The sequence below is a fragment of the Pristiophorus japonicus genome, chromosome 11 (genome assembly GCF_044704955.1).
Source record: "Pristiophorus japonicus isolate sPriJap1 chromosome 11, sPriJap1.hap1, whole genome shotgun sequence".
Lineage (NCBI taxonomy): Eukaryota > Metazoa > Chordata > Chondrichthyes > Pristiophoridae > Pristiophorus > Pristiophorus japonicus.
This window is the reverse complement of record NC_091987.1, coordinates 79,998,063-80,007,225: the sequence shown is the minus strand read 5'-3', so window position 1 is coordinate 80,007,225 and position 9,163 is coordinate 79,998,063.

Genomic DNA, 9,163 nt, shown 5'->3' with positions numbered 1-9,163 from the left:
ATTCCTTTTCTGCCGGAATACCTCACTGAGTTAATAAGGACTGTTGAGCTCTCCCAGAAACATTTTTACACTTTAGAGCAAAAGACAGTAGAATTGGGGAAGGAGATCAAGGGGATTGTCTCGCCACCGTGGTGGGACATTGGTCTGAGTGTAGAGATTCTTCCCTGGATCCACGTCTGTTCCCATGCATTAGTTATCATACAATTGTTGCTTGTAGGCTACTTCTTTTACACCAGCTGCAGGCAACGGAGCCAGATGCTCCGAGCGCAGTGGCAAGGGGTGTTAGATCGACCCGGAGAGATGTAATTGTTGATGATGGTTTCTCCCTGCTAAAATTTGTAATGTACCAAAGTTCTGTAAGCAAGTGTATTGTATATCCTGGTTAGAGTTTTACACTCTGTATTGCGCGATGTGCGCTGTTCTGATTTTTGTAATGTGTTACCACCTATCAATGCTATACGGTGCGATGTGCGCTGTGTTTTTTTGTAACGTCTCGTGGAGTGGAGTTGAGTGTTAAAAAGCCGTTTTCACTGATGTCTTGATCCTGTAGAAGGGACATGCAGTAAGGGGTACAGTTCTGGGGTTTTAACATGTAAAATCAGGGGAACAGCTTCACTTGTGGGAGACTTTGGCCTTTGCTCTCTTGTCGAGTGATGCTTTTTGGAAAGAAAAAGCATCAAACGGGGGACTGAAAAGATCGCAATGTTTCTGTTTAAAGAATGGACTCAGTCGAGAATATTTCGTAGACTTTATGGGTTTTTCTGAGGGTATTTTCCCTGTGATGGGGTTGGCCTGTGCAGATACGTGAAAAAGCTGGTTTTGTTAAAACTCCAGAGACCACATGGCAATTAGCTGTGACAAATCAACTGTCAGTCATCCATTGACAAATGTGATGTTGGCCAGGAAGGGGGGCCATTGACAAAGCCACTCTAATATGCAAAAGCACTTCTCACCTCCATCTCAGAAGGAAAGCAAAACAATGAACCCACTAGCCTGGCCAGCCAAAGAGGAGCCAGGTCTTTCCCAACACAAAGACCGAGAGAGATGCCCAGATTAAGGGCCATCAGTCCAATGGGTTGGATGGCCCATCACTGGCTATGTGCTCGTGCTTAGAAACAAAAGGATTTTAAAGATTGGCGGGAAAGATAGGGTGTAGCAAGACTCTCATAAAGACAGGCTCTTTCCACTTTATTTTTAATGAAGCTTGGAGCTTGCAGCTTGTGTCTAAAAAGAGCTCTGTCACCCTCTCGCTCTGGCTCCACCAAGATCGATGTACCGGAGGAAGCCGCAGTTCCGCAGAAGAAGCCGCCGAGACTGAAAACCAGGCAGCGACTTCCCACAGCTGAGCTGAGCGAGGAAACCAACTGTGGGTGTAGTGGTGAGCATGATCGCGAGTGTCCCAAGCCAGTAACCAGAGATCCCAGGCGAGTTGGGTGAGACTAAGGGCTCAGGGTTTTCTCAGAAGTGAAGCTTTTCAGGGCTATTCTGGGGAGGAAGCTCCGACTGGGTAATTCGTTGGTAGGGGTAGAGTTAGAATTCACCAGGGAATTACTGCATGTTACTAGGTCTCATTTCTGTACGGTATGTATGTTGTTTGTAACCTGGATTTTATTCTCCACGAGACAGTGATTTTGTTTAGTAGTGCATTTTTTAGCCAGTGTATGTTAGACCAAATAAATACAAGTATGATTTTTCACCGAAGAATTCCTGTCTGTAACTCATTGCATTTACACTCTGAATAATAATTGCCGCGTCTAGAACTTTCGTAAGGCGCGGGCGATACGAACCATCTGTCTAGCAATTGGACTAGGATCAAAACAACTTACATCTCTGGTGACTGCGGCAGGACCCGGGTAAAAGGAGTGTAGATCAGTCATGGACAGCGCTTCTGGCGAAAGAACCTAAATGGAGGAAAGCCTTTCTGCATATGTATTTAAGAAGGTTAACATCACTAAGAAATGGGTGCTAGGCTTGTTGCATGCTGAGCGTCCAGTGGACGCAGTGGCAGAATGGACAAAGGGCAAGGAACATAGGCGCAGCATTTAAAGGGCGAGATAGCTCGTCTGTCTACAAACACAAGTCCAATTGCTAGATGAGCAGGTTGGTAAGTTAGAGGCAGAGCTCAGGGAATCCGAGGCACAGTCAGACGCAGGGGCGGTAGTAGGGAGCAGAGTGTACGAAGTTAAAGGAGAGGTTAGTCAATAGAAAGTTTGGAGACAAGTGGAAACTAATGCTGGTCAATCCCAAGAGTTTTATAATTTGGGAATTTGGGACACTGGAACAGGCATTGTAGGCTCCCGAAAGGAGGGAAGCCAGGTTACGAGGGTGCTGAGGCAAAGCAGAGCCACAGGAAGGCAGCCGACGGCAGAGTACAAATATTAGTGGCCGCATTACAGTAGGTTATGGACACGGGTGAAGGAATGCTGGACTAAAAACGTCTGATGTTTCAGTGTGAATGGTAATGTTAAAAGCATGTGGATGGTTTGTAACTTGTCTTTAAGTGTATGTATGTCTGTATAGCTTTTTAAACTGGCACTGGTTAGTTTGAAATTGGGTTCAATTAATTTGGAATTTTTGAGGTTAATTAACCTGGGAAAACCAAATTTTCATTATGGCCATGGTGGAATTTTGGTTGGCTTAAATTGTGTGGAAAAACCTCTAGTTCCGGACATGAGGCAATCACATATATTTGGTATTTTAAAATAAAAATTTTCCGACCAATTCAAGAATGTGACCAGTGGAGAAAAGGCTGTGTGCTGCTATTATGTATGAAAGAGAGAACTATTGTAATGTGTAAGCTATTGGTATGCACGGTACCAAGCATTAGTATGCGTGTTTGTCGAACTTTTAACAAAAGATAACACTCTGTACAAGCAGAAAGCAACACCTTGTCAAGAGTGAAATAATTATTCCGAGCATTTGTAAAATTTTTAAGTTATATTTTAAGTTATATTTTGAGTGGAGGTTTTCCCTCAGTAACAGTAAGGGAAAATCAGCTAAATAAATTAACCCATTGCACTGACAGAAAAGCCACAATGGGTGTTCTTTTCTTTTTCTTTCAAGCAGGCAATTACCGGAGAGGTGTAATTGATTGATATGGAAATGACCTCAAGGTGTAGCTGAACTTGAACCTCTATGGGACAGTGCTGTGTGAACTCCAGTAATTTAGATCACAAAGGCTGGACATTTGACTTAGCTAAATTGATTTAAAGATGAAAAATATGTGAATAACTGGAGAAGGATCTGTGAGGGGGCGGCCCCAACAGAGCAAAAGATTTTCTTTCATTTTTTATCTTAATAGGAACGAATCGAGCCAAAGAAACAAGATTGTGTTGGGGAAAGTGGTGGAAGGAGAAACAAGGGATCCATGTCATGTCTTGTCTGCATGGGTTCGAGGCCCAGCGTCTGTGTGGGTTTGAGGCCCAATGACTTGTCTGTATGGGTTTGAGGCCCAGTGTACATTGTTTGTTTGTGTGGGTTTGAGTCCCAATGTCTGTGTGATCCCAAATCCCCCGAATACCATCAATGTCACAGAGCTCACCTCATACACCATGAAGCCCCCGCCCAGAGCCCCGATGGTACATACGACTGTAGATTGGTGTCCCACCACCACCAAGGGACCAGGGAATAGGTTGGTGTTAATCCCGATTGACAAAATTTTGTTTCAGAATGTGCACTACTCCATGGTATCCATGATCCCGAATCTGACTGAAGTCCACCTGCCTGTGTGGTGCCCGAAGAAGACTGAGAAGCTTTATGAAGCTCTGTTAAAAGTGATGTTTCAGGAATTTTATGAATCGGGCTATGGAAATGTAGATAAAGAACAGCTTTATGGTCTGAATGTTGGGAATAGTGTGGGGTCCGGGAGGCAGAGAAGAGGGACCTGGAACGATGTAGCCACAGCGTTGAGTACTGGAACGGGTATTATCAATAGTATGGATGATATACAACTCCAGATGCAGATCATTGGGTTAAAGAACCAATTGCGTAAGATTCTAGGGGAAGAGAATGCAGTGGTGGGTTCAGAGTTCATGAGGACCAGGCAATAACCATTCATTTAAAGGAGGTCATTGCGGAGCTGGAGAGGCACGCTAAATATGTTAATGATTTAATACGGGGGGACAGAAACGCCTCGGAGTAGGCTGCACGGAATGAGGTGTGTGTGTTGTATGGAGCATGGTTGCTGGGCGAGGGCCACAGTAACCTGGGGGACCTGAGGCAAGGTCGCATCCCTTCATGGATAAGCAACAAGCATCTCGCCGCGCTGCACCCGTATAGCAAATCAATGGGCCCGAGCCAGCTTCGCTTAGCCTCTGAAGCCTACCCTGTCCCTGTAGATTGCTGGCGCTCCAAGCATACAGTGATGTGAATTGTAGTAAGGATGGCGGTAATGGGAGGGTCATCCCAGCCAGCACCCGTATACAGGGTTGAGAATATCGGGGTCTTTCGTGGAGGAGTGCATGTTCGTTTTAAAGCAGTCCCGCTGTATGTCATAAAGTGGGAGCATGCTACGGCAGGCACTGACCTCTCCGGATGCCAGAGCCAGAGTGCACACGTAATACTGTGTCCCCAACACTTGACTGGTTTTGCCCGATCAGAATGTGGGTTTGCTTCTGCAAGCGCAGAACCTATCATTGCACCATGGAAATGATGGCATCAGATCACATACCTCGACAGGTAGCATACGTGGGGAGTAGGACATACTGTGTCACCACAAGTGCGCTCCGCTACCGGTACAGCCAGGACATGTAGTGTCCAGTGAGCAACAGCATTTTTTGTTTCAAACCCAAGGCAGAGGTTCAAGTGGCACAAGAGCGAATTACTCCCATCCCCGAACCCTCGACCATTCACCTCACTGTGAACAACACCGTCACGCATCTCCAGGACTATGTGGAGCATTTCGGGTACCTGATTCCTTTTCTGCTGGAACAGCTCACTGAGTTAATAAAGACCATTGAGCTCTCCCAGAAACATTTTTACACTTTAGAGCAAAAGACAGTAGAACTGGGAGAGGAGATCAAGGGGATTGTCTCGCTACCGTGGTGAGACATTGGTCTGAGTGTAGAGATTCCTCCCTGGATCCGCGTCTGTTCCCATGCATTAGTTATCATACAATTGTTGCTTGTAGGCTACTTGTTTTACACCAGCTGCAGGCAACGGAGCCAGATGCTCCGAGCGTAGTGGCAAGGGGTATTAGATCGACCCGGAGAAGTGTAATTGATTTATGTTGTTGATTGTTTCTCCCTGCTAAAACTTGTAATGTACCAAAGTTCTGTAAGCAAGTGTATTGTATATCCTGGTTAGAGTTTTGCACTCTGTATTGCGCGATGTGCGCTGTTCTGATTTTTGTAATGTGTTACCATCTGTTAATGCTGTATGGTGTGATGTGCGCTGTGTTTGTTTTGTAATGTCACGTGGAGTGGAACCCAACCATGTGTTAAGAAGCCATTTTCACTGATGTCTTCACACTGTAGAAGGGAACTGTAACACGCAGTAAGGGGTACAGTTCTGGGGTTTTAAAACGTAAAATCAGGGGAATAGCTTCACTTGTGGGAGACTTTGACCTTTGCTCTCTTGTCGAGTGATGCTTTATGGAAAGAAAAAGCATCAAACTGTGGACTGAAGAGATCGCAATGTTTCTGTTTAAAGAATGGATTCAGTCGAGAATATTTTGTGCACTTTATGGGTTTTTCTGAGGTTATTTTGCCTGTGCTGGGTTCGGCCTGTGCAGATATGTGAAAAAGCTGGTTTTGTTAAAACATAGAAACATAGAAACATAGAAACATAGAAAATAGGTACATGAGTAGGCCATTCGGCCCTTCGAGCCAGTACCACCATTCAATAAGATCATGGCTGATCATTCCCTCAGTAAATCTTTCCTGCTTTCTCTCCATACCCCTTGATCCCTTTAGCCGTAAGGGCCATATCTAACTCCCTCTTGAATATATCCAATGAACTGGCATCAACAACTTTCTGCGGCAGGGAATTCCACAGGTTAACATCTCTCTGAGTGAAGAAGTTTCTCCTCATCTCAGTCCTAAATGGCTTACCCCTTATCCTAAGACTATGTCCCCTGGTTCTGGACTTCTCCAACATCAGGAACACTCTTCCTGCATCTAACCTGTCCCGTCCCGTCAGAATCTTATATGTTTCTATGAGATCCCCTCTCATCCATCTAAATTCGAATGTATAAAGGCCCAGTTGATCCAGTCTCTCCTCATATGTCAGTCCAGCCATCCTGGGAATCAGTCTGGTGAACCTTCCCTGCGCTCCCTCAATAGCAAGAACGTCCTTCCTCAGATTAGGAGACCAAAACTGGACACAATATTCTAGGTGAGGCCTCACTAAGGCCCTGTACAACTGCAGTAAGACCTCCCTGCTCCTATACTCAAATCTCCTAGCTATGAAGGCCAACATACCATTTGCCTTCTTCACCGCCTGCTGTACCTGTATGCCAACTCTTAATAACTGATGAACCATGACACCCAGGTTTCGTTGCACCTCCCCTTTTCCTAATCTGTCGCCATTCAGATAATATTCTGTCTTCGCGTTTTTGCTCCCAAAGTGGATAACCTCACATTTATCCACATTATACTGCATCTGCCATGCATTTGCCCATTCACCTAACCTGTCTAAGTCACCCTGCAGCCTCTTAGCGTTTCCCTCATAGCTCACACTGCCACCCAGTTTATTGTCACCTGCAAATTTGGAGATATTGTACTCAATTCCTTCATCTAAATCATTGATGTATATTGTAAAGAGCTAGGGTTCCAGCACTGAGCCCTGAGGCACTCCACTAGTCACTGCCTGCCATTCTGAAAAGGACCCGTTTATCCCGACTCTCTGCTTCCTGTCTGCCAACCAGTTCTCTATCCACGTCAGTATATTACCCCCAATACCATGTGCTTTGATTTTGCACACTAATCTCTTGTGTGGGACCTTGTCAAAAGCCTTTTGAAAGTCCATATACACCACATCCACTGGTTCTCCCTTGTCCACTCTACTGGAAACATCCTCAAAAAATTTCAGAAGATTTGTCAAGCATGATTTCCCTTTCATAAATCCATGCTGACTTGGACTGATCCTGTTACTGCTTTCCATATGCGCTGCTATTTCATCCTTAATAATTGATTCCAACATTTTCCCCACTACTGATGTCAGGCTAACCGGTCTATAATTACCCGCTTTCTCTCTCCCTCCCTTTTTAAAAAGTAATCTTACATTAGCTACCCTCCAGTCCATAGGAACTGATCCAGAGTCGAAACTCCAGAGACCGCATGGCATTTAGCTGTGACAAAAGAACTGTCGGCCAGGAAGGGGGGCCATTGACAAAGCCACTCTAATATGCAAAAGCACTTCTCACCTCCATCTCAGAAGGAAAGCAAAACAATGAACCCACTAGCCTGGCCAGCCAAAGAGGAGCCAGGTCTTTCCCAACACAAAGACCGAGAGAGATGCCCAGATTAAGGGCCATCAGTCCAATATACATGGGTTGGATGGCCCATCACTGACTAAGTACCCCTGCTTAGAAACTAAAGGATTTTAAAGATTGTCGGGAAATATAGGGTGTAGCAAGACTCCCATAATGACAGGCTCTTTCCACTTTTGTGAAGCTTGGAGCTTGTAGCTTGCATCTTGTATCTAGAGAGAGCTCTCCCTCTCGCTCTCGTTCCATCAAGATCGATGTACCAGAAAGAAGCCGCAGTTCCGCAGAAGAAGCCGCCGAGACTGAAAACCAGGCAGCGACTTCCCACAGCTGAGCTGAGCGAGGAAACCAACTGTGGGTGTAGTGGTGAGCATGATTGTGAGCGTCCCAAGCCGGTAACCAGAGTTCTCAGGTGAACTGGATGAGACTACGGGCTCAGGGTTTTCTCAGAAGTGAAGCTTTTCAGGGCTATTCTGGGGAGGAAGCTTTGACTGGGTATTTCGTTGGTAGGGGTAGAGTTAGAATCCACCAGGGAATTACTGCATGTTACTAGGTCTCATTTCTGCACTGAATGTATGTTGTTTGTAACCTGGATTTTATTCACTACCGATACAGTGACTTCATTTAGTAGTGCATGTTTTAGCCAGTGTATGTTAGACCAAATAAATACAAGTACGATATTTCACTGAAGCATTCCTGTCGGTGACTCATTTCATTTACACTCTGAATAATACTTTCCGGGTCCAGAACTTTCGTAAGGCGGCGGCGATGCAAACCGTCCGTCTAGCAATTGGGCTTGGATCAAATCCGCTTACAAAGGCACCTATTATATGTTTGAAGTATGGTTTCATTAACAGCTCTTTGCTTAAATGTTGATCTTCTATTCCTTGTATACCCAGTTTCAAGCAGAATTGGGGAGGGTGGGGCAGAAAATCTGCTCCACTGTGCTGTGCCTATACAACTTTTCGAAGAGGACTCTTTATGGGGGGAGGGCGGGGGGACAGAATGGAAGGCACCCAAGGAGATCAGTTGGAAGAAGGCACCCATGAGTAGGTAGAGGAAGCGGAAGACAAGGGCAATCCATTGCCAGCTGCCAGGGACATAACTATCTGTCTCAGGAGATCTCCTGATAGCTATGGCAGTCCACTGCATGGATAATCAAGTCAACATCTTTCCCCTTCCCATGCCAGAGGTTACACCATGCCCAGAATTTTGTGTGTACGGAACTAACTACACCACTCTGCCGATGCCACTTCATGCAAGCCAATTGAAATACTTTCAAAAACATTTGCAACAAAAACATTTTGAACAGAAATGCAAAACTTCAGTGAGGCCCAACATTTATTTACAGCACCAACCAGCCTGACAGCTAATTACTGTCCCACTGCTATTCTCTATAGTGTTTGAGTGTAATTTTTGACATCTGAAGCATATTCTCCTGTTCTGAGGTGCTACCTGAGAGACAGGAGCACGGGATGTAGCTGGCGGTTGGCTGCATAATTAAGCCTCATGGGACTGAGGTGACCCTCATCTCACGGCAGCTCAGATGGCCAGCTACAGGCTGCATATCTACTGCTGTTGCCTGGATAGCATGGCCCCTGCCTTCTTTCCCTCCCATGTGCAGGCATCTGAGGAAGCTGATGGGTGTGCACACAAGAGCTGCCATTATGAAAGACTGCAGCATCACACGTGTGACATCCTGCTGTGGCACTCTTAGTGAGCCCTGGCTCTGAATGG